This window comes from Mirounga angustirostris, unplaced genomic scaffold (assembly GCF_029215605.1).
Source record: "Mirounga angustirostris isolate CCGP_5_RB_7025 unplaced genomic scaffold, mMirAng1.0.hap1 SCAF_7, whole genome shotgun sequence".
Lineage (NCBI taxonomy): Eukaryota > Metazoa > Chordata > Mammalia > Carnivora > Phocidae > Mirounga > Mirounga angustirostris.
The window spans coordinates 46,288,879-46,314,574 of NW_026991715.1; the positions used below are offsets into that span (position 1 = coordinate 46,288,879).

General features: G+C 43.3%; 1 protein-coding gene and 1 pseudogene across 1 annotated transcript in view; both read right to left on the reverse strand.

The window, feature by feature from the left end:
* Positions 1-25,696, reverse strand: part of DEPDC1B (DEP domain containing 1B) — a 458,815-nt gene that overhangs the window by 308,917 nt on the left and 124,202 nt on the right. The gene's annotated exons all lie outside the window — the stretch shown is intronic.
* On the reverse strand, positions 22,127-25,504 carry LOC123858033 (tubulin alpha-1B chain-like; annotated as a pseudogene).

A 25,696-nucleotide genomic window follows, 5' to 3' on the forward strand; every position in this document is an offset into this window, starting at 1 on the left:
TAAAGGCAGCGGGAGGGTGCCTGTCCATGGGGATCCTACACCGCCGGTGAGGGACAGCCTCGCACGCTGCAGACGGGGCACAGACTCGCAGACTGGTAGTGTCGGGGAAAGGACTTTAGGGCAGCCCCCGGGGCAGAAACCCGGAGTGGCAGGGTCGTGCACACGTGAACTGCAGCCCCCTGGGGCAGAAACCCGGAGCGGTGGGGTCACGCCTGCGAACTGCCTCCCCCGGGGCGGAAACCCGGAGTGGTGGGGTCACGTGCATGTGAACTGGGAGCAGCTGGCAGTTTTAGAAGCACAAAGGGCAGAGACATGCCCCGACCTGGAGGCAGGACTCAGGAGGCTGCAGAGGGGTGCACAACCGAGGCCGCTGAAGTTTATAGCAGCACGGACAGAAACGGAGAGGGTGTGGCCTGGAGAGCTCACTGAAGAACAGACTGCAGTCTCTCTGCTCTGAGGCAGAGGGTTGGAAACGGTCTCTTCTGCTCTGACTCGCGGAAGAGATGCTGAAAGCCACCAGGGAAAGCCACCAGAGAACAAAAGCCCCCAAAACTGATTCCCGCTGAGCCCATCCCCCACCACAGGAGGGCAGGGTAACTCCGCCCCAACAGGGTTGCCTGAGTAACAGCGCGGCAGGCCCCTCCCCCAGAAGACAGGCTGGGAAAACAAGAGGCCAGCAACCCTAAGGTCCCCAGAAAACAGGTGCATCTTGCTTGGGTTCTGGTCAATAATTTGGACTCTATACATTCCCTCAAACACCCATCAACAGAATGACTAGGAGGAGGAGCCCCCAAAATAGAAAAGACTCACAGATTATGACTTATGCTGCAGATTTAAAAATGGATGCAGATATAACCAAGATGTCAGAGATGGAATTCAGGCTAGCAATTGTGAAGACAATGGCTAGAATGGAGAAGTCAATTAATGGCAACATAGAGTCTCTAAGGGCAGAAATAAAAAGTGAATTGGCAGAACTTAAAAATGCTATCAATGAGATCCAATCCAATCTAGATAATCTAACAGCTAGGATAACTGAGGCAGAAGAGCGAATAAGCGACCTGGAAGACGATATAATAGATAAAAAGGGAAAAGAGGAGGCCAGGGAAAAACAACTCAGAATCCATGAAAATAGAATCAGAGAAATAAGTGACACCATGAAGCGTTCCAATGTCAGAATAATTGGAATCCGGGAGGGGGTGGAGAGAGAGAGAGGACTAGAAGATGTATTTTAGCAAATCGTAGCTGAGAACTTCCCTAATCTGGGGAATGAAACAAACATTTGAGTCCTAGAGGCAGAGAGGACCCCTCCTAAGACCAAGGAAAACAGGCCAACACCCCAGCATGTAATAGTAAAACTTGCAAATCTTAGAACCAACGAAACCATCTTAAGGGCAGTTAGGGGGAAGAGATTCCTTACGTACAGATGGAGGAACATCACGTCAGACCTATCCACAGAGACGTGGCAAGCCAGAAAGGCCTGGCAAGACATATTCAGGGTACTAAATGAGAAGAACATGCAGCCAAGAATAATTTATCTGGCAAGGCTTTCATTTAGAATGGATGGAGAGATGCACAGCTTCCACGACCGGCAGAAACTGAAAGAATAGGTGACCACTAAACCAGCCCTGCAAGAAATATTAAGGGGGGGAGGGCGGTTCTATAAAAGGGGAAAGACCCCAAGAGTGATATACAACAGAAATTTACAGGGACAATCTATAAAAACAACATCTTCACAGGCAACATGATGACAATTAATTCATATCTTTCAATAATCACTCTCAATGTGAATGGCCTAAATGCTCCCATAAAAGAGCACAGGGTTGCAGATTGGAAAAAAGACAGGACCCATCCATATGCTGTCTACAAGAGACTCATTTTGAACCTAAAGATACATCCAGACTGAAAGTGAAGGGATGGAGATCCATCTTCCATGCCAGTGGACCTCAAAAGAAAGCTGGGGTAGCAATTCTTATATCAGGCAAATTAGATTTTAAACTAAAGTCTGTAATAAGAGACACAGAAGGACACTATATCATTCTTAAAGGGTCTATCCAACAAGAAGATCTAACAATTGTAAACATCTATGCCCCCAACATGGGAGCAGCCATCTACATAAGCCAACTGTTAACCAAAATAAAGAGTCATATTGATAACAATACGTTAATTGTAGGAGACCTCAATACTCCACTCTCAGCAATGGACAGATCATCTAAGCAGAAAATCAACAAGGAAACAAGAGCTTTGAGTGATACATTGAACCAGATGGACCTCATAGATATTTACAGAACATTCCACCCTAAAACAACAGAACACTCATTCTTCTTGAGCATACATGGAACTTTCTCCAGAATAGACCACATACTGGGTCACAAATCAGGTCTCAACCGATACCAAAAGACTGAGATTATTCCCAGCATATTCTCAGACCACAATGCTCTAAAACTGGAACTCAATCACAAGAAAAAATTTGGCAGAAATCCAAACACTTGGAAGCTAAAGACCACTCTGCTCAAGAATGTTTGGGTCAACCAGGAAATCAAAGAAGAACTTAAACAATTCATGGAAATCAATGAGAACAAAAACACATCAGTCCAAAACCTATGGGATACTGCAAAGGCGGTCCTAAGGGGGAAATACATAGCCATCCAAGCCTCACTCAAAAAAATAGAAAAATCCCGAATTCACCAACTAACTCTACACCTTAAAGAACTAGAGAAATAGCAACAAACGATGCCTAAGCCACGCATTAGAAGAGAAGTAATTAAAATTAGAGCAGAAATCAATGAATTAGAAACCAGAAACACAGTAGATCAGATCAACGAAACTAGAAGTTGGTTCTTTGAAGGAATTAATAAGATCGATAAACCACTGGCCAGGCTTATCCAAAAGAAAAGAGAAAGGACCCAAATTAATAAAATTATGAATGAAAGGGGAGAGATCACGACTAACACCAAGGAAATAGAAACAATTATTAGAAATTATTATCAACAACTATATGCCAATAAACTGAGCAATCTGGATGAAATGGAGGCCTTCCTGGAAACCTATAAGCTGCCAAGACTGAAACAGGAAGAAATTGACAACCTGAATAGGCCCATAACCAGTAACGAGATTGAAGCAGTGATCAAAAACCTCCCCAAAACACGAGTGTCCAGGGCCTGTTGGAGTCCCTGGGGAATTCTACCAAACATTCAAAGAAGGAATAATACCTATTCTACTGAAGCTGTTTCAAAAAATAGAAACAGAAGGAAAACTTCCAAACTCATTCTATGAGGCCAGCATTACCTTAATCCCCAAACCAGGCAAAGACCCCATCAAAAAGGAGAATTTCAGACCGATAACCCTGATGAATATGGATTCCAAAATCCTCAACAAAATCCTAGCTAATAGGGTCCAACAATACATTAAAAGGATCATCCCCCATGACCAAGTGGGATTTATCCCGAGATGCAAGGGTGGTTCAACATTTGCAAATCAATGTGATAGAACACATTAATAAGAGGAGGGAGAAGAACCATATGGTCCTCTCAATTGATGCAGAAAAAGCATTTGACAAAATACAACATCCTTTCCTGATTAAAACTCTCCAGAGTATAGGGATAGAGGGAACATTCCTCAAGCTCATAAAATCCAGCTATGAAAAACCCACAGCGAATATCATCCTCAATGGGGAAAAGCTGAGAGCCTTTCCCTTAAGATCAGGAACACATCAAGGATGCCCACTCTCGCCACTGTTGTGGCTGTAGCAACAGTAATCAGACAACAAAAAGAAATAAAAGGTATTCAAATTGGCAAAGAAGAAGTCAAACTCTCTTTTCACAGATGACATACTTTATGTGGAAAACCCAAAAGACTCCACCCCCAAATTACAAGAACTCATCCAGCAATTCAGTAATGTGGCAGGATACAAAATCAATGCACAGAAATCAGTTGCTTTCTTATACACTAACAACGCAACTGTAGAAAGAGAAGTTAGAGAAATGATTCCATTTACAATAGCACCAAAAACCATAAGATACCTTGGAATAAACCTAACCAAAGAGGGAAAGGATCTATACTCTAGGAACTACAAAACACTCATGAAAGAAATTGAAGAAGACACAAAAAGATGGAAAAACATTCCATACTCATGGATTGGAAGAATAAACATTGTTAAAATGTCTATGCTACCCAGAGCAATCTATACCTTCAATGCCATCCCGATCAAAATTCCAATGACATTTTTCAAAGTGCTGGAACAAACAATCCTAAAATTTGTATGGAATCAGAAAAGACCCCGAATCACCAAGGAAATGTTGAAAAAGAAAAACAAAGCTGGGGGCATCACGTTGCCCGATTTCAAGCTACATTACAAAGCTGTGATCACCAAGACAGCATGGTACTGGCACAAAAACAGACATACAGACCAATGGAACAGAATAGAGAACCCAGATATGGACCCTCAACTCTATGGTCAAATAATCTTCAACAAAGCAGGAAAAAACATGCAATGGAAAAAAGACAGTCTCTTCAATAAATGGTGCTGGGAAAATTGGACAGCCACATGCAGAAGAGTGAAACTCGACCATTCTCTAACACCATTCACAAAGATAAACTCAAAGTGGATGAAAGACCTCAATGTGAGACAGGAATCCATCCAAATCCTAGAGAAGAACATAGGCAGAGAATGAACTTTTGGTACTTCATCAAGAGAAAAAGCTTCTGCACAGCAAAGGAAACAGTCAACAAAACAAAGAAGCAACCCACAGAATGGGAGAAGATATTTGCAAATGACACTACAGATAAAGGGCTGGTATCCAAGATATAAAGAACTTCTCAAACTCAACACCCAAAAAACATAATCAAGTCAAAAAGTGGGCAGGAGATAGGAAAAGACACTCCTCTGAAGAAGACATACAAATGGCTAACAGACACATGAAAAAATGTTCATCATCATTAGCCATCAGGGAAATCCAAATCAAAACCACACTGAGATACCACCTTACACCAGTTAAAATGGCCAAAATGGACAGGGAAAGAAACAACAAATGTTGGAGAGGGGAACCCTCTTACACTGTTGGTGGGAATGCAAGTTGGTACAGCCACTTTGGAAAACAGTGTGGAGGTGCCTCAAAATTTTAAAAACAGAGCTACCCTATGACCCAGCAATCGCACTACTGGGTATTTACCCCAAAGACACAGATGTAGTGAAAAGAAGGGCCATATGCACCCCAATGTTCATAGCAGCAATGTCCACAATAGCCAAACTGTTCAAAGAGCCGAGATGCCCTTCAACAGATGAATGCATAAAGAAGATGTGGTCCATATATACAATGGAATATCAGCCATCAGGAAGGATGAATACCCAACTTTTACATCAACATGGATGGGACTGGAGGAGATTATGCTAAGTGAAAGAAGTCAAGCAGAGAAAGTCAATTATCATGTGGTTTCACTTATTTGTGGAACATAAGGAATAGCATGGAGGACATTAGGAGAAGGAAGGGAAAAATGAGGGGGGCGGAATTGGAGGGAGAGATGAACCATGAGAGACTATGGACTCTGAGAAACAAACAGGGTTTTAGAGGGGAGGGGGAGGGGGGATTGGTTAGCCCGGTGATGGGTATTAAGGAGGGCCCGTACTGCATGGAGCACTGGGTGTTATACGAAAACAATGGATCGTGGATCACCACATCAAAAACCAATGATGTATTGTATGGTGACTAACATAACATAATAAAATTTTAAAAAGTAAATAAATATAAAAAAAAAAAAGATTGTTTTTTGTAGCTTGCAAACTGAAGTCCTCATCATGAAATGTTGAAAAGTTTCTAGGACTCCCCAGGACACTAATCCAGAAAACCAGAAGTTTCAGCACCCAGTGACTAAAAGTCACCCTACTTTTTTGAGAGAGGTGAGCCTCCGACCTTATTTTGGAAAACTCAACAAAGAGACTGGTACACAGAAGTCATTCTGAAAATCAACAAAATAAACCATTTAACCTGGGGGAAAGGCATCAAAACCCCAAAGCCTAGCGAATTACCCAGAAACACAGTCAACATCATAGGGCTGGGGTACATATTGATGAATACATAGCACTTTATCCACCAAGCTTTTCCAGGAGCTAAGAAAAAAAAAAAAAAGTGTTCAAAAGTAGGAAGAAGGAGACTGGGCTATTACTAGCACTTACTAGTGAATCAGAGGTACTTAATAAAAAGAGAACTTGCAACATGACATTTAGACATGGTTTATGTGATGTGCACTGTCCCATTAGAGCCCTGACCTAAATTTAGTAGTTTAGAAAGAGCTAAGTCTCTATTCCCACCCATTTCCAAATACCAGCTGAAAATTCATTTCTCAGACCCTTTTCCTCCACAAGAGATCCCTGAGAACTTTTTAAAAATTTAAGAAAAAAAGGTCAGAAAATTAAAAGGCAGTATGCAGTCTCTTCTCTTTCCTAAAATGGCCATGTGGTTACAATCCATGATTATGAAAGGGTTAAAATTCTGCACTGTTTAAGAGCAACCAGTTGACCTTTAAATATGCTGGTTTGATTCCAATCACCTTTCAACAAGCATGAAATCTGGCACTAACACACAGCAATTATTTTCATAGTGTACATGACTGAGCTCACAGTGTCCTTCTTAGAAAAAAGAATTAATGTTCGTTTTCCAAAAGCCAGACTTAAAGGCTGAGTGTCTCTGTTGGTAGGATTGTCCTTTGGTAACTGTCACCAAAAGTGCTGTTGGAGAAGGCCTTTCCTTGAAAAAGAACAGTTTTTTAAAGAAAATCACTTTTTCATGTGGTTTAAATTCTATTACAGGAAATCGTTTCCCCCCACTCTTGAACATCAAAAGTAAAAATAGCTGGGAAATAGTTCATTACAATGCTCAGTTAAGAACTTTACAGGCCATCTATGTAAGAGAAAAACTGTCCCACCCGGTGGAAGGGTGAAATGCCGAACCCTACTCTGGGCAAACACATTAAAATACAGAGATTCAAAAGCAATTGTTGAGTGTCTATGTCTTAAAATGACTCTTTGCTTTTCCAAAGTGATTCCCCTGACATTCTCTTAAGGGGTAATATTCCCTTGTGCCTTCAAAACAGAATTCAGGGGGCATCTGGGTGGCTCAGTCGTTAAGCGTCTGCCTTCGGCTCAGGTCATGATCCCAGGGTCCTGGGATGGAGCCCCGCATCGGGCTCCCTGCTCAGCGGGAAACCTGCTTCTCCCTCCCCCACTCCCCCTGCTTGTGTTCTCTCTCTCACTGTCTCTCTCTGTCAAATACATAAATAAAATCTAAAAAAAAAAAAAAAACAGAATTCAGTGTACAAAAAATTCGGTCGCGGGCTTTTTAAGAATATCCTGGCCGGGGGGCGTCTGGTTGGCTCAGTCGGTTGAGTGGCTGCCTTCGGCTCGGGTCATGATCCCAGGATCCTGGGATCAAGCCCCACATCGGGCTCCCTCCTCGGCGGGAAGCCTGCTTCTCCCTCTCCTACTCCCCCAGCTTGTGTTCCCTCTCTCGCTGTGTCTCTCTCTGTCAAATAAATAAATAAAATCTTTAAAAAAAAAAAAAAAAAAAAGAATATATTGGCCGGCTGTCTCGTTGCAAAACGCAGATGTAGGAGCCCTCTATGGACATCTGTGCCTGGCAACCAGATAGCCTCTGGTCAGTCATGAGACTATGTTCTTTATCACTTCCTGTGTCCTCTATCTGCAGATGCCCTTTGGGCCTCAACCCACCCCATTCCCTTTAGACAGTTACAGGGAATATTAACCCCATACCTCCACCACAGTCAAGCCCGGGGGTGTTTTTTCATTGTTTAAACCTTGACCTTAGGACTGAGACTTCTGAGCTTCCTTCCCACATCTCAGCCTCCCCCTCTCTCAGCATCCCACTGCAGTGAGAGACTTCTGCTGACCATGCACAGGTTTGTCAGCCTCTCCTTGCCATAATATTTGACTTCCCTCATTCATTCCCTGCCATCTGGCAGTCCGGAGAGAGAACAGTGAGGATCTCACAGCAATGTGGCCAGGGGCCCCAGGCCAGTGTCCAGATCACCACCACCCACCCATGCACTTCTGCTTTCTGGGGCCAAGGGAGGGGCTTGCTTCAGGATAGGGCACCCTCTGGCTTGGGGACTACTCACAGACCATGTCGGGAAAATAAGTGCCAGCCCAAGGCCATGGCACAGAAGGGCCCTTGGGGTTTACTGCCTATCAGGACAATTTAGCGACATGTACGGCCCCGGGGACCCTTCCAAAATGAAAGGGACCCTTTCAGAGCCCTGGATGAGTGGGATCATTCCAAAGATGCGCCAGGCAAAAGGAGCAACCGAGGCTTCTGTGAGCCTCACTCATTGCCTCTGCCCTATTTCTTATGTGTTCCCAAGACACAAAGCTCCCTTTCTAGCTGCTGCCGTGTGGCCACAAATCCCAATCCCCTTTTGACACCTCCGGGACTGACTACATGTTAAAGTCTTCATAGAACCATCAAGCCCAACTCCAAACTGATTCCCCACAGCCGTCTGCCTTACCGAGATTTGGGGAGCAGGGAAATGAAAGTATCTTTGTGCTACTATCCTCGGCTCAAAAGCCAACGGAGAAACGCAGGTCCCCTGAGGACAGGTGTCAACCACCATCAGGCCCACATCTGACTTGTGTAGTTTTTCTCCTTGAATGCAGACAGTGACTCCCCTGGTCACATCATCCTAAAGTCTGTGACACCAGAGAAGACTCAAAGTCCTATGTGTATGAAGAATTGGGTGGAAATACATTTACTTAACATTTTCTATGTTATTAATCAGGGCACAGGATTCAATGGGATGAGAGCTGTTCAGGATTCCCAGGCCAACCACCACTTCCTCTCCTTTCTGTCAGCATCGGGCTCACTCCAACCTCTACCAGAAAAGCCGTGCGGTAGTGAGAAAAAGCAAGCCTGCGACACCTGAAGACAGAAGACTGAGGACTCAGTCGCGGCGTTATTAGGTGAGTGATTTTGGCCCAGTTAGGACAATTCACTTAAAGCTCAGTTTCACGTTCTGTAAAATGGGGATTACAATAACCACCATATGAGGTACTATGACAGAAGCAATGAGACAATGAAAGGGAACATAATTGTGAATTATAAACAGAGAAGGAGAGAATAATGAGAGAGGAGGGGAGGAAAAACTGAGGTCTGTCTGCCTCACCCTTTAACACTAACAGAGAAAACGTTCACAGAAAACCTAAAGAAGATAAACCAAACTATACTATCCTCAGGCACTGTCCAAGGGAGAGGCTGCTGTAAGGTCCAGGTCTGGCGCAGAGCTCCGTGGGAGCGGCGAGTCTGGAGGCTCTGGGAGCCTGGAGCCCAGCACGAACGCTCCAGCACTGGCCCACAGCAAGCCCAGGCCGCTCCCCTTGGTGGAAGGACGCACTTCCAGAGCGGGTCGAGACAAACACCAACCCCATGAACTTACTGTATCCCCACGGCACATCAGCTTTAGGAGAAAATTCCAGCTTTGTGTCTGCTGCTTGGTCCCACTTGAATGGGAAGTTCTGCTGAGGCCCAAAATAGAAAACAGGAAGTCAACAGAACTGATTCGCTGAAGTCTCAAATACAAAGCCCTGCGCTCATTATGGATGAGAATTACCATGAGGTAGAAACCTCCTTTTTGTTTTGTGTGTGTGTTTTTTAAAGATTTATTTATTTATTATTTTAGAGAGTGAGAGCAAGTACAAGCGGGGGGGGGGGGGGGTGGGCAGAGGGAGAGAAGCAAGCCGACTCCCTGCTGAGTGTGGAGCCCAAAGTGGAGCTCCATCCCAGAATCCTGTGATCATGACCTGAGCTGAAATCACGAGTTGGAGGTTTAACTCACGGAGCCACCCAGGCACCCCAGAAACGTCCTTTTTGAAAGGAGATCACATGCCAACTGTTTACAGAAAACATCCACCTCCAGGGAAGAAAGGAGCCATCCATCAGCTTCCTTCCTCAGTAAAGGGGGGAGGCAGAGCTGGATTGTCAGTGAGGTAAAGGCTACCCAGGGTGTTCCATCAGAACCAATTGCCACTAAAAATAACAACATGCCTCACTTTGACGCTCGGGCGCTCTTCTCTGGGCTGGTTCTTCTAAACGCACTTTTCTGGAAGGGAGCAGTTACTGAAGTGACTCCCCTCCCAACTTCCTCATTAGAGCTCACAGTATCAGTATTTTCCGAGGGTCCCACATTTGATACTCGCACGTTGGCACGCCAAGCTCCACTCCGCACGCTCGTGCCCCTTCGGTGAGTTTCCATCCCATACAGACAGTTCCCTCTCGTTGCGTCAGGCACGAATTGGCTAGTTCCAGCACGGTTCCACTCCGGGCTCGCCGCACCTCGCCAGTGCCTGAGCCATCGTCGGTCTGAATCCTCAGCCCCCAGTCTTCCCCACCCCGCACCCCTGCTCTTTTACGAGCCTGCCCTGCCGGGTGAATCTTGGCAGCATACACTTTGCTCACTTGATGTCCCTGCTCCAACGTCTGCCACAGCTCCCCAGTCCCTGGTGAGCGAGTCTAACTTCGTCCAAAGTGGCCTCACCTTATCCACGGAGCTCAGGCAGTGTGCTCGAGGGGAGAGTGCCTGAGCGGGTGCCCGGTGGATTGGGGAGGAATCTCTCTGTGGTAAGCTTCTCCATTAAGTGGCTGTGTGAATCTGAGCAGACTATGCTACCTCTGTGCCCCGGTTTCCTCAGTTGTGGCCTGAGGACAAGATCACCTCCCTAGTTAGGAAGGATTAACGGGTCCCACATACAAAGTAGTCAGAGTGGGTTTCGATAAGAAGAGTCATTAATGCTTACGGAGGGCTTGTCACCTTCCAGGCTCTGTTCTGAGGGCTGCACATGTTTTTAGGCAGCTATTATTACTATCCTCCCTGTGTAGAAGAGGAAATTGAGTCAAGAGAAAGTGAAGTCACTGAAACCACACAATGAGTCAGGAGGACAGCCAGCCTTTGAACTCAGGCAGTCTGACTCCAGACCCTGAACGCTCAACTCCTCCCTTTCCCGCCTCTCATTAGGCTACTCCTCCTTCCCTCCAGCTTTCACTGGCTAACGCCGCCCACACATCCGACCCAGTCCTCCCCTTCTGTCCAAGCTTTGTTCCACATTCCTGCACTTTCTCTCCAGGCTCACCTGACATCTTGAAAGAAGTTACTGGATTTTCTCTAAACTCAAGTATACTACCCCACACACACACTCTTTTTATCTCGTCCCCACTTAAGCATCAGCTTTTAAGTGTTCTCCAGTTCTGTCATCTGTTTCCAGAAAGTGCATCGGAAAAATGGACCACACCCCCAAATTCCAGCAGGTCCCCAAAGAAACATGTTATTGCCACCAACATTCAGCTGCCATTACCACGCCAAGTCTCCAAACTTCCATTCATTTATCCAACAAGCATTTCCCACACACCAGCCGTGCCCATTTCAGTACATGAGCATTACATGGGCCCTGTCCTGTAGGATCTCACAGGCAGATGAGATCAGTGTTTACACAGACGGTCTTAACAAGCTGTGATAAGTAGGAAATGCATGCTGTTAATGGCTCCTTGCTCATGCATTTCCCACGTCATACCCTTAGGCTACCATACTGCCCCTTCCTTTTCATCTCTGCTACTCCCTCGTGGTTCACTGCCCCCTACCTGTTCCTCAGTCATTGCAATCCCCTCTCAACTTACCTCCCTGCCTCATTCCCCTGCCCCCCAAAACCAGCCCGCCTCCTGCTGCCTAACAACCTACAGAGTCACTCTCCTACATGAAGAGCATACAAGTGAGTGAACCAAGTGCAAGGCCCTGGGCCTGGACAAGCCAACATGGCCAAGGAACTTCCCTGACCTTCTATTCTTGCTCCACTCCCCTCCACACACATGCACTGCGCCTCACATACCACCTAAGGGAGACCTCCTGCAGCACTCCAAATCTCATTCACCTTCCTATTTCCTCCTGTGCCCTTTGCCCACCCTGCCCTTCCAATCTATGAGCTTATTTTTGTCTCTGAGCTTCAGATGCTGCTCCTAGATTCAGGTCAAATCACCTCCCCCAAGAAGCCTTCTCTCATTCTCCCACAAGGTGTGATAGTTCCCTACTCGGGTGTGCGATCGTCATGCATTTGTGTCTCCTTTAGGGCACTTGTAATGTGCATTAGTCACTTCTGTGTTTTCCCTTATGGTCTCTGTATCTTTGCAGCAATGCTTCGCCCATACTGTCTTTGTTCGTCCAGCACCTAGGAGATCGCCTTGAGCATAACAGGTGCTGAATGAATAACGAATATGCTCTTTATTCTTTCTATGTGATGAAGTGGGAGCAACATCTCATGAGGACCAAGAAGAAACCTAAGGTTTTTGTTCTTTGTATTGGTATCATGTAATCATTTATCTGACAAATCTTTTTTTCACCCCTAGGTTGCATGCTAGGCACTCAAAGTACAAAAAAAAAAGACCACACAAACGCCTGCACTCAATAAACATATGTTCTCTTTCAGAGATACTGGCACATAATACAAATAAAATACACAATAATATACATACAAAATAATATGAGTTGCAAAGCTATGACAACTCCACTACCAACTAGGTGTGTGATCTTGGGCGAGTCACTTAGTCGGTGAAGTAAGTATTGATAAATATACAATGAGAAGTCATAGGCAGTCTGTGAATTGATTATTTTAACCACTGTATGGCATGTTTTTCTAAGGGGTGGCACTTCCAAGTTAATAAGTGTCAATATATTTGCAAAAATTATTAATGCTAATTAATTCTATGGAGATCACATAGGCAGCCGCTAAAGAAAGGTAAAGACCAGCAGCTGAAATTGATATTTAGACAGTGAGAAAAATAAATTTTAAGTACTTCACCAGCACAACATAAGTAAACAGTGAAATTCAAGACCATGACATGTAAGGTGGTCCCTGTGTCTGGGCTCCTCCTCCTGCAGGTGCATGATGGGTACTATGGGATGCTCCTCCTCTGCCAAACCCCCCAAAATGGACATCAGAACACCCTCCAAGGCTCATGATTTAAACTATTTTAAAATTAATAATCAAGGGGCGCCTGGGTGGCTCAGTCGTTAAGCGTCTGCCTTCGGCTCAGGTCATGATCCCAGGGTCCTGGGATCGAGCCCTGCATTGGGCTCTCTGCTCAGTGGGGAGTCTGCTTCTCCCTCTCCCACTCCCCCTGCTTGTGTTCCCTCTCTCACTGTCAAATAATAGCAATAAAATAAAAGTAATAATCAGAATGGACATATGTGTTGTCACTTTAAGGTCAATGGCTGCCAGAGAAACAGAACTTGTCTTATAGTACAATGAAAAAGATTCACATCTCCTTAAAAAATGACTTAACACAAAAAAGAATGCTTATCACTCATATCATCATAGGAAAGTGAGGCCTTAGAGACAAATGTAGATCGTGCTCACTCAAGCTTTCCCCAGGTGCAAAGGAGTCTTGATCATCAGATTTTGAGTTTAACATCTTTTGGCCATGGCTATTCAGAAGACAGATATGAATGGTCCACTTTACCCCAGCATAAAACATGCGGGTCATTTAATAGACTCCTTTAGCCCTGATTCTTGCTCATCAAGTCTGGTCATTGACTGGTTTGCCATAAGGTCTATCAGTTGGAACAGAATGTGATGATCAAGCTGATGAGTACTGTGGTTTCTGGGACAGAGGTCTTTGTCACCAGAAATATGTCATTCTCCTTGACACATCAGTCTCATTAGCTGATTAATAGGACTCCTCACCTAAGCAGTCGATGCCCTCTCAGGAAACTCAAATCAAACCTAATCAAGTTTCTGAACCTGTAAACCTTAGACCTTAGAGAATTCTGCTGCAAGGACACTTGGCCGAGGCTCCAGAAACAAACCCAGATGCCCTTCCTTCTCTTAGAGGCCTCCTTCCTCATCACACATGCCATGTACTTTTTCTCTAAACTCTTCTAGTTGTTACTGAAACTAGGTAAGGACCAGGTTTTCTTTTCCTTGTGCATCAGGCCTAGATGGGAACAATGCTCAGCTAAGCTTGAGAGATTCTCTCCTCTGGGCTCCATATTCTCCCACCAATATTTCACACATGGGATTGGAAATGCATGTGTGAAAGTCAGGCTCCCCTCTGTGATGTGGGCAAGGACTTCTTTTTGTTCATCTCGGTATCCCCACACTCAGTGCCTGGCACGTCAAAAGTATTCAATAAATGGTTGGGAATGAAGCAATCATTCAGTGTCATCAAGAACCTGAAAGAAAGAAAAAGAAAGAAAAAGAAAGAAAGAGAGAGAGAGAGAGAGAGGGAGGGAGGGAGGGAGAACTTACTGAGGATTTAGACATGGAATTCAGAACTACAAAAACAACAGTTCCTATCCCCAAGCCAAATCTATGAAAACCTGAAAACCTCAATTGTGAACCATGATTTGGTCTTAGGCATGGGTCACTGTCAGAGAAAAACAATTCAGAAGCAATCCAGTAGTAATTCCCAAACAATGAATTCTCTTTCTCCCTTTCTCAAGCAGTGTTACAGGGAGGTTAGTGCACAGCAACAATTCATAAAACCCTCTTCTGTTCATATGGTGACTTGACCTCACGCGAGCTCTTTCATGCACTGCTCTTCTTCAGATTCCCCCCACTGAACACCTCTTCTAGATCTGGTCCCCAAAGCTCACTCCTTCTGTCCCTCCATCTCTCCCCTTGATTCTACATCTCAAAAGCCCAAAAGAACTGGTTTGGCAATATCAAACCATGCCTGAAATGTGGGGAAGGAAAAGAAAACGAATAAGCAAAACCAGAACAATTCTCGGTAGATAGGGCAAGCACACGGTGAATCTATCCTGCATTACAAATATTGGCCTCTTCATATACAGATACAACTTACAGGTGCTGAAATGAACAGGCGAAATGGTACAAAGAAAAGAGTTTGAATTGTTTAAGCATCTGCAATGTTGTGAGGCTCAGGACACTTAATCACAAAATGTTTATTGAGCACCCACTCTACGAACTGTTTTGGAAAGAACACTACGTCAAGGGACCCAAGACCACCCCGACGGTTGGACATTCACTACAAGAACTCACAGAACTCAGCTTATCCTTCTTACAGCTAAGACTTTATACAGCAGTACAGTAAGAATTCACAGCCAGATCATAAGAAAAGACAGAGGGTGAGCCTGGAGGAGTCCATATACAGATGTCCTCACGCTCTTTCCTTCCCATGAGCGGTCACAGACAGAACACGGCCCCCAGCAACAAAAATGCAGCAACATGTGTGCCAGGATTCAGCCTAGGGACGCTCCTTAGAGACTCAGTGCCCAAGGTTTTTTTACTGCTGGCCATGTAGGTACTTTCTGACTAGCACATTAAAAAATTCCAGACTCCCAGAGGGAAGCAGGTGTTCAAGCATAAGTTAGATTTGTGCACAAAACTCTAGGCACAACGCACCATACCTATCAGTTAGCTGTGGACTGAGAGCACTCAGAGAACCAGGTTCCTAGACACCAGCCAAGAGCCAACCTTGCCATCAGGCCTTTCCAAGGCTAGCAGTCCGAGGACTGCTATGTTAACTCTTTTCTGCAGAGATACAAAGACCAAGTTCTTGCCCTTGAGGCAAATAACATTTAGAGAAATAAGATGTATACACTGAACAGGCAAAGCAATACCGTAGACGGAGCAGGCTGGCTAACACCAAAGCAACACTGCCCAAAACGTGCTTGAGACCACATTTATCAGAATCACCGGGGTGCTCATCAGCCTAGTGGCAACAACTCAAAGCATCCTCAGCAGTGGAAGGATAGAACGTCAGTCAAAGCCAGGGGTTCTGGTGAGATTATAGAAGACCCTGAATGCCACGATGAGAAATCTGAATTTGATTTCATAGCCATGGGAAGCCAGTGAATTTTCTTTTTTTTCTTAACCAGAAAATAACAACAACAACATCAAAGCAGCACTGTTTGAAGATGCATCTGACTACATTATGTAGAATATAGTAAAAGGGGTAGAGATCATAGGCCAAGAGACCAGAACCTCAAAGGGAAAGAAAATGGTCATCACAGACACCAGGGGCCATGCGGTAGGAGTTAGGCACTGTCCGGGTGCTTAGCATCAGTGCTCACGTCAGCCATCTATGGGAGGTACTACTGTCCCCATTTTATAGGTAAGCTCGGCCAATGGCATACAATGGAATGGAACCTAGATAGCATGAGTCCATCACTCAGTTACTTACTCACTATCCAACAGACCTGTGCAACACGAAGTCAGAATAACAGAAAACCAACAAGTGGGGAGCCAGTGCCCATGGCCAGGGCGAGGAAGTAATCATGAGAACTCCCACACTTATCTTGTCCTCTCCTCCCTTTGGATGCCTTATTCTTACATGACAGGCAGAAAGTCATTTTCCAAAAGTGGTAGAAGATTGAAAGAGAGAAGTAAAACCAGAAGTTGTCAAATTTTTCTGAATGAGAGGACAGGTGAAGAATCGATAGGAGGCACAGCTTCTTCCTGACCCAGGTAGATAGTAAGAAACCAAGTGCCATGTTGCATCTCGATTTAAAGAAAGGAGTGGCCAACTGTGGCCTTCTTCAATCTTTAACATCTCAGAGAAATTTTACACTATTAAAATGTTCCTTCCTGTTTATTTCCCTCTGACATAATACAACCAAAACATCACTTAATAACTGGACTACTCTCAAGACTGTGATTTTTTTTTAAGACATCTAAAATTAACACTTGTTCCAGAATCAGCACCACTCTCATCAAGATATAGTTGTTGATCACTCGATTGCATAGACAGTTTTACAGATGCTAAAGGAAGACATTGACCCCAACGGCTTTAGAGGACACAACAGTCATTTGTTTTAATCGATAAATATCTCTCCTAGTTCTCCATAAAACCCAGAATTAAGCAACAAGACGTGACAAGCCACTCTTTATGGGGAGTTAATCTGTTGCCTCAATTGACATTAAGCAGGAGGCCAAAGGCCATTAAAACAAGCTGAAATTGATGTACCAAATAGCTCAGTCCAGGACACTGATCTTATCATGTTGGAAATGACTCTAAAATCTTTATTAGCTCTTAACATAACTCTAAGTGAGCGGTCCGTATCTTTCATATCAGATTCCCTATTAGCCAGTTCAAACACTCAGAAGTATGGCCATGGAATGGCAAAGAGAAACAACTTGAACAAAACCTTCAAAACCTTCCACATCCCCCCGATGGCCTGGGGCATGTACTCTGCTATTGGGGAAAATTCATCTGAATCAGGGAACCGGCCCAGTTACAGCTAACTGGAAAATTCTTTTCCCCTAAGAGGTAATGGCAGCAAGAAGTTACTCGCTTAGTTATTATTACAGCACTGGGACGGGGTATGAAAGGAGACACGACCTGCCTTCCAGGAGTCTCATGAGAGAGATGGGACAGACACAGCTTAAAAACAACACAAACAAGAACATGTAACTATTCCTCAACAGCGGTAAACGCGTGGGTGGTGGAAGTCAAACAGCCTCCGTTGCAAGCCTTCCTTCACTAGTCACCATCTTAAAACCAAGTTTCATAACCCTCCCTATGCCTCAGTCTCCCCTTCTGAAAAAACTGGGTGAATAATAATACCCACCTCCCAGGTTGTTGTGAAGAATCAGTAAGATAACGAACACAGAATGCTTAGCACAGAAAAGGAGCTCAACAAACATGAGGGGCTGTTACCACACCAAGTCTTAGTTTTGTTTTTACCGCTAATACTACTCTTCCTACCGCCGTGGCTACGCTCATCTACATTTTGCCCCATACCTTAAAGATAAGGAGGCTCCCAGGCTGCGTGAAGTGGTCCAGTCCAGATGGAATTGCTCATCGCAGGCAGGAAAGCCAGGAGGCTCATGGTTTGTGAGAAATGTCAAAGAAGAATATTTCAGATGGAGGAGATGGCTGTCGAGGGGAGTGAGCAGAGCCTGCATAAAGCAGATAAGTCTGCTTTAAATGGCTTCTTGAGCTGAGGAAAGGCACATGTTCACAGGTCATATGATTTTCCAAGCTGGAAAGTAACTTAGAAATCCTTAAGTCACTCAAAAGAAAAAAAAAATGCAGCTCTTGGGAAGCCACAAAAATCTTATGCCTTCCTCTAGTGCTATTTGAAATTTTGGAGTCAATTCAGTATGAAGAGGAAAGGAACGATGGATGCAGGAGTACCTCTGGGGGGAAAAAAAATCTGTTTCTATTTTGAAAGAGACATGTTTCTTCCCTGGATCATGTGGCAACAATGTTAGCACTGAATCAGCTTGCTCACCGCTAGCTTTCCTTCCTCAGTCATGGGGAAAACCGCCCAGTGCAGGTTACTCTCAAGGGCAGCTTTTCCGCTGCTTTATTTTCAAATGCCCTAGGACACCTCCACCCTGCCTCCGAGGCACCCCAGGACAAAGAGACCACGAGAGTCAAGCGACTGGCTCTTAGCCACACCGCTAGTTGGCGCTGAAGAGAAACAGGAATCCTGCTGATAGAGAGGAAGGTTGCCAGGAGGAGAGGAAACAGACAGGACAGTGAGGGCTTAGAATAACCTGCTGTGGGAAATCGATGGCGGGCGCAGCTACGTAGATCTGAGAAAGAAAAGAGACTTAGGCAAAATGATTTTTCAGGAAGAGGATTTTTGCTACTGTGTAAAGAGCACAATAAATTAAACATGTCAGATTGCTTATCTTGGCACCTTTGGCTATCAGAACCTAAAGGGAAATATCAACACAATATAAAGGGGAAAATGCAGGTGTAATTTTTCTCATGTGAGGAGGTTTCTGATTTCTAATTGGTGTTTAACTCATTTTAGGAAAGAAGCTGAAATGAGGCTCTTTCACAGTTAGTTATAACAAACGTAAAGGCCTGGTGGCTAAAACAACAAACCGTTTTCTGTTAAAAGAAAAAAAGAAAAAAAAAAGTCACAAACTGAGCACACAAGAGCTTGGACTTTTTTGGGTGTTCCCCAAGCCAAAAGTCACGTTTTATTCCTGCTGCCCGTGGAGAGGTCCTCTTGCTCTGGCAAGCTGAAGACACTCTGAGTTCTCCTCACCTTAGATTTTCAATTTAAGGAACTGGTGGCAGGGCATTTTTCAGGGCGAGTCCTCATCCTGGAGCCCTCTTTCTTCCTAGTACAAGTGTGTACATAGTGACCGAGTACAGACCCGTGTTCGTGATAGAGTCTTAGCAAATGTTTGACTCAAGACTCAGCTGCCACTCTGAGCTTACATAGCCTTCTCCCAAAGGGAACAGGACAAGAAAGGAACTTCAAGACTGGAATTTATCCAGCTTAGCCACTTCCCCTACTACTTATCAAAGGCCCTGCAGATGGGAATACTCGTAAAGGGCAAGATCCACACACCCATGTTTGAATTACCATCTAAAACCAAAGTCAAATACACCTGTAGCGTTCTTCCTGCTGACCAATAAATTGTAGTGTTTTCTCAGAAGACGACTTCCTTTTGTCTTGGAGAATGGCCAGCAGACAGGGATGTGGGCCCCTCCAGAGTTTCCATACAGAAAGGGATTGGGGCAGGAGTCTATCAAGAGGAACATAGGGGACTTAGCTTCAAGCTGTGTCTGCAAAACACTCATTACGTGTTTATTGGACCACTTCTTGGGTTTTATCAGGAAAGGAGCACCAGCTTCAGCTAAGTGGAGTTCATGGAGGTAAGGGTTAAGCCCCCACAAACAAGGCACTCTCTGGCCTCCAACTGGAGACTGAATGGAAGGATAGAAGGCCAGAGGGGGGGAAACTTGGAAAATGATGAAACTCTAATGTCAATGTGTCCACTCTGGCATGAATCTGTGAAGTCTCTCTTAAGGTGTTTGGGTCTGGGAGTTCAGCAGTTCAGAGCCCTTGCTGGAGTGATCCAAGCACATCATTCCATACCCACCCTCAACATTTTTTTACCTTATTCATATCCTATGTTGGTTTTGGGGAAAAAAAGAGTAACATCTGTGAAGAGATAATACCATAAATGGTAGAAAATTCAAAAGTTAGACGAGAAAATACGATGAAATATAACACCCCTCCCACCTCTATCTCCCAGCCACTCAACAACTGTTAGTTTCTTGAATATACTTCCAAAACTGTTCTATGCACACACAAGTATATACACACATTTTTATGAACATTTATATAAGACACACAGAAGAGTTTTCAAATTTTTTTTGTGATCCACAAAAAGCAATGAAACTTCTCTTGTGTCCCATTGATGTAACTACCTTTTCCGCAGTACCAAGGTGCTTTAATCATTTTAGCTTTATAATATATGTTCATCAGAGCATTTTCATTATTGTTTGGATTCAGGACTTTCCCTGGCTGTTCTTGCCCTTTTATTTTTCCATGGGAACTTCACAATCAGCTTCTCTAGACACATGGTCCTTTTCTTCATTGTATCCTGATACCAACTGTTGTTGTTTGTATGGATAAGGACTATTGATTTTTTTTTTTTTTTTTAAATCAAGCCACACTACTCCATTCTCTGCTGATTGCTTCTGGCAGTGATCTTTCAGTGAATTTTGTTTTCTAGGCACAGTCATATTATTTGCAAATATGGTTATCTTACCTCCTCCTCTCCAATTTGTATATCTCATTTTTTAAATCTAAAATGTTGGCAAGTACCTCAAGATTAATGCTCAGTAATGTGATGAGAGTGACATCTTTGTCCTGATTTAATGCAAATGTCTCTATTATTTGCCTGTTAAGTGTGAGATGATTTGGGAGGTAAGATAAATATGGGGACTTAAAATTAGTTCTATTTTATGAGGTGTTTTTCCATAATCAATAATGGATTTTACTTTTATAAGATACACAACAGCAATGGGTGTGAGCACATGATTTTGCTTTTGCTGTTTTACTACATTACTGTGGTGAATTCTATCAGTAATTTTCCCAAATACTAAGCTAACCTGCCTTTCTTGAAATCAACCTCACTCGGTCATGTTTTATTTTTCTTTTATTGTCACTCTGGATCTTGTTTGCTAATATTTTACTGAAGACCTTTTCATTGATAGTCACAAGAGACATCAGTCTATCATTTTCTTTCTTTTTATTGTCATTCCATGGCAGATTTTTGTCACCTTTACCTCATAAAAAGAAACCAGTGACTTTTATCTAGAAAAGTTTAAAAAGCAATGGAGTAATCAACTCATTAAGATCAGAAGAGCTTACCAGGGAACCTTGTAAATTGTACCTTGTAGTTGTGGAGAGAGGCAGCCTGCCCCCAACTTTTCTTTCTTTCTTTCTTTTTTTCTTTTTTTAGTATAATTCATCTCTTTAAGTTTTCAGACCCTTCTGGGGCCAACCTTAGAACTTTACCCTTTCTAGAAATTAAGTATTTGTATCCAAGTTTTTAAAAATTTATTTTGGGCTATAGTTGACCAAAGAAATCTCCTATCAGCTCCTTTAACTTTCTGAGATTATTTCTCAATTCTTGTTTTATTTCATCCATTTCTGCTTTTTCCTTGCAAAAATAAATGAGTGTCGCAACATTATTCACAGTAGCCAAAAGGTGGAAGCAGTCCAAGTGTCCACCAACAGATGAATGCATAAGCAAACCAGATATATACATACAAGGAATATTGCTCAGACATAGAAAGGCATGGAGGTCTGACCTATGTTACCAAGTGGATGAAGCTTGAGGACATCATGCTCCATGAAATGAGCCAGACATAAAAGGACAGATATTATATGATTCCACTTAGATGAAATACCTAGAATAGGCCAATTCATGGAGTCAAAAGGACATTAGCATTTACCATGAGCTGGGGGGGAGAGAGAATGGGGAGCTATTGCTTAATAGGCACAGTTTCTGTTTAGGGTGATGAAAATATTTTGAAAATAAATAGTGATGATGGTTGTACAACACTGTGAATATAATTAATGCCACACCAAATTGTATGCCACTAATATGGCAAATTTATGCTAAGTATATTTTACTCCAACCCAGAGAATACAAAAACACTAATTCAAAAGGACATGCACCCCTCTCTTTACTACAGCATTATTTACAATAGCCAAATTATGGAAGCAACCCAAGTGTCCATCGACTGATGAATGGATAAAGAAGATGTGGTATATATATACACATATATACATACATACATATATATACACATATATACATACATACATATACACATATATACATATATACATATACACACACACACAATGGAATATTACTCAGCCACAAAAAAGAATGAAATCTTGCCATTTTCAACAATATGGATGGTGCTAGTGAGTATAATGCCAAACAAAATAAGTCAGAGAAAGACTATTACCATGTGATGTCACTCATATGTGAAATTTAAGAAACAGAATGAACAAAGGGGGAGGGAGGGAAAGAGACCAAAAAATAGACTCCTAACTACAGAGAACAAACTGATGGTTACCAGAGGGCAAGTGGATGGGAGGATGGGTAAAACAGATGATGTGGATTAAGAGTACACTCACCCTGATGAGCACTAATATATGGAATTGTTGATTCAGTATATTGTACACTTGAAACTATAACAATGTATGTTAACCATACTGAAATTAAAATTTTTTTAATTCCAAAAAATAAGTACAGCCAACAGTTTGAATATTTTATACAGATGCAGCTTGTAGACTTAGTTTTGCCATCTTAAAAATTCTTGTAATTCATTAACTTTTGCTTTTATATTTATTAATGTTTTACTATATTTTCTTTAATGCGCATTATTTTATAAATTCTGGTATTGGATGTTTAAATTCACTTAATTTAATTCTTAATTATAAGTATTTAATGCTATGAATTTTCCTCTAAGCACTGCTTTCTCAAGATCTGTCTCCAATATGTTGTTTTAATTTTTGTTTTCTAAATATTCTGCAATTTCAGTTTTAAGAATTTAAATAGTGTTCTTTAGTTCCCAAAAGTTAAGGTGGCTTTTTCTTCTATCTTTATTATTAATTTTTTATTTCATTGCACTGTCAGAGAATATTGTCTATTTCTACTTGAGAGAATTGATTGCAATTTTCTTTACAGCTTATATATGATTTTTGTGACTGTTCTAATGATACATCGAAGGACAGTATAGTGTTTTCTGAGCATATGGCTTAATATGTATCTATAAAAGCTATCTTACTCATTACATCATTCAAAGAGTCCATATTCTTACCTGTTTTTTGTTTTTTGTTTTTTGTTTTCTGTTTTACTTTGTCAGTGTTAAGAGGTAGGAATTAAAGTTTTCTATTATTAAAGCTTTTCTGTCTATTCCTGTTTCCTTTAATTTTGGCACTGTGGTTTCCATGACAACTTTTTTATCACATTAAATTACATCATGAGTTCCATCTTTTACTATTATCAAGTGCCCTTTTTACTAATTTAATGCTTTTTATTCTGAATACAACCATATAGGTATGATTGCTTCTTTCTCTCTCCCTCTCCTTCACTCCATTGGTACTTGCTTTTTAATCTATGTTCATTAGTTTGGACCGCCCTAAGAAATACCACAGACTGGGTGACTCTAACAACAAAAATTTACTTTCTCACAGTTCTGGAGGCTAGAAAATCCAAGATGAGAGTGCCAGCAAAGTCACATTCTGGTAAGATCTCTCTTCCTGTCTTGGAGACTTCTATCTTCTGTGTCTTCACATGGCAAAGACAATGTTCTAGTGTCTCTTTGTCTTCTTGTAAGGGCACCAGCTCTATCAGATCAGGGCCCCCCTATTTTGACCTCATTTAACCTTAATCACTCTTTAAAAGCCCTATCTGCAATACATAACCACATAGAGGGGGGTTAGGGCTTCAGCATATGAATTGGGAGGGGGCCAAGATTCAGGCTACAGCAATGTCTGCCCAACTCTCTACACCTTCAGCCTTTATGGGCTTCACTATTTTACACACATCTCCTATATCACACATAATTGGATTCCACTCTCTTTGTAAATCTAGGTCTCTTAATAGGTGAGTGGGACAATTAGCATTTATTTTTATGGTCATATGTTTGGTCAAATTTGGGTACTCATTTTTTTTTTCTTTCTTTCTTAAAGCCTTACTTTGAGACATGATGGAAAAATCTTACAGGTACCCATGGGAAAGTAAGACATGATGACAGTTAAAAGTGAAGACAATCTAACCAAAAAGCTTGAATGCCTGTCAGCTAATGTTGAAGCTAAAGTTGTGAGTGTAACAAGCTACAGGGTTGAAAGGAATGGTAATTAGTATTCCTCTCCTTCTTCTTCACCCTCTCCTTCAACAGAATCCACACCACTCTCTGTATAATCCTTCTCAAGGGCAGCCATGTCCTCATGGGCCTCAGACCGCTCTCCTTCCTCCATGCCCTCACCCACATACAGTGAACAAAGGCACACTTGGCGTACATCAAGTCAAACTTGTGGTCCAGGGAAGACCAGGCCTCTGCAATGACGGTGGTGTTGCTCAGCATGCACAAAACTCTCTGTACTTTGACCAGTTCTGCACCAGGTACCACGGTACCACGGTAATTAATGCCAACTTTGAAGCCAGCCAATGGAGGGTAAGTCCACAAACTGGATGCTGCGGTTGGTCTTGATGGTGGCAATGGCAGCATTGACATCTTTGGGAACCACGTCCCCACAGTACAACAGGCAGCAAGCCATGTATTTACCATGGGGAGGGTCACATTTCACCATCTGGTTGGCTGGCTCAAAGCACACATTGGTCATCTGTGCTATAGAAAGCTGTTCACAGCAGGCTTTCTCAGCAGAGATGACAGGGGCGTATGTGGCCAGAGGGAAGTGGATGTAGGCATAGGGCACCAGGTTGGTCTGAAATGCTTTCAGATCAACATTCAGGGCTCCATCACATCTGAGTGAAACAGTGATGGAAGACACAATCTGGCTAACAAGGCAGTTAAGGTTAGAGTAGGCTGGGCGTTCAGTATAGAGGTTTCTATGACAGGTGTCATACATGACCTCATTGTCTACCATGAAGGCACAATCACAGTGCTCCAGGGTGATGTGGGTAGTAAGGATGGAGGTGTAGGGCTCAACTCCAGCTGTGGAAACTTGAGGGGCTGGGTAAACGGAGAACTCCCGACTTGGACTTCTTGCCATAATGGACCAAGAGATGTTCCATCAGCAGGGAGGTGAACCTGGAACCAGTTCTGCCTTCAAAGCTGTGGAAAACCAAGAAGCCCTGAAGATCCCTGCACTGGTCAGCCAGCTTCCAAATTCAATCCAAGACGAAGTCAGTGATCTCCTTGCCAACAGCGTAGCACCCTCAGGCACAGTTATTGGCAGCATCTTCCTTGCCTGTGATGAGCCGCTCAGAGTAAAAGAGCTAGCAGGAGGTGCCAGTGTGAAATTCATCAGTGACAGTGGGTTCCAGATTTACAAACAGTGCCCTGGGGACAAGCTTGCCAGAACCTGTCTCACTGAAGGAGGAGCTGGAGTCATCTCCTCCCGCAGTGATCTTGTCACTTGGCATCTGGCTGTTGGACTGGATGCCAGGGTCCAGGCAATAGAGCTCCCAGCAGGCAATGCCAATCTGGACACCAGCCTGGCCAGCATGGATGGAGATGCACTCGCACATGGCAGCTGCAGCTTTAGCAGGCACAGGTGACAGGAGCAGACACTGGGTCCGGGTTACCCTCTGCGACAAGCTAAGAGTCCAGGTAGGTAACGCACTCTCGTACTCATATTTTACGTTAGGATTCTCTTTTCTTGCTTTTGATATTCCAATGTGTAGTCTGTTTTGTTATAATGCCAGCTTGATCCCCCCCTT